The sequence below is a fragment of the Oncorhynchus keta genome, chromosome 10 (genome assembly GCF_023373465.1).
Source record: "Oncorhynchus keta strain PuntledgeMale-10-30-2019 chromosome 10, Oket_V2, whole genome shotgun sequence".
NCBI lineage: Eukaryota > Metazoa > Chordata > Actinopteri > Salmoniformes > Salmonidae > Oncorhynchus > Oncorhynchus keta.
In genome coordinates this window covers 81,656,649-81,657,395 of record NC_068430.1, presented here as the reverse complement: position 1 = coordinate 81,657,395, position 747 = coordinate 81,656,649, and the positions used below count along the sequence as shown (strand labels likewise).

The 747-nt window shown below is 46.2% G+C and overlaps 1 protein-coding gene across 2 annotated transcripts in view; it reads left to right on the top strand.

Annotated features, from left to right (window-relative positions):
• The first annotated feature begins 216 nt into the window (after positions 1-216).
• Positions 217-747, top strand: part of nxnl1 (nucleoredoxin like 1) — a 13,475-nt gene continuing 12,944 nt past the window's right edge. The window contains exon 1 of one of the 2 annotated variants that reach the window (XM_052528450.1): positions 217-556. The gene's annotated coding sequence lies outside the window, so the exon portion shown is untranslated. The remainder of the gene's footprint in view (positions 557-747) is intronic. The other variant, XM_052528449.1, reaches the window with a different exon arrangement.

The following is a 747-nucleotide window of genomic DNA, read 5'->3' as shown; positions in this document are numbered from 1 at the left end:
GTCAGCCACACACACACACACACACACAACACCACCACCCGTCACCCTCTCTCTCTCTCTCTCTCTCTCTCTCTCTTCTCCCCTTTCCTTCTGATATAATGTGATTAGTGTAGTTGATCCGCTAGGGTTTAGCTGTCTCTCTGTCTCTCTCTGTCTCTTTCTTCTATATATCTCTGTCTCCCACACAGGTGATATTCTCAGTGTCTGAATCACCCTACTCTTCTGACCCAGCTAATCTCCCACTCTAGGGGGAGGAGAGGGGAGGCGGCAGGGAGAGAAACACGGGGACAGAGAGAGAGAGAGAGAGAGCGAGAGAGGGAGGGAAAACACTGGGAAGAGGGGCAGACGAATAAAGAATGAAGGAATAAAGCAGAAAGAAGGGAGAGTGAGGGAGAAAGAGAGGGAGGGAAACAACAGCAGAACAGACAAGATAAAGAGAGATGAAGAAAAAACGATAACGGGGACGGTTTTTGGACAACCTGCGAGAAGGAAAAGAAAGAAAGAGGAGGAGCTTAAGGAGACGGAGAGAGAGAGGACTACAGACTACAGTCTGAAGGTGAACCCTCTGAGATATCTGGTAGATATCTGTTCGACCTAGAGACAGTTTTAGTCCACCTATTATGCCATCGTTGACTTGAATGAGGAGGCCTGTTCTATAGATTATATTTCTAGGGTAGATATATTATGGGTGCTTATCAACGGTAGTTTACAGGGCTAACTAGTTAGCAACACAACAATATGTTTATT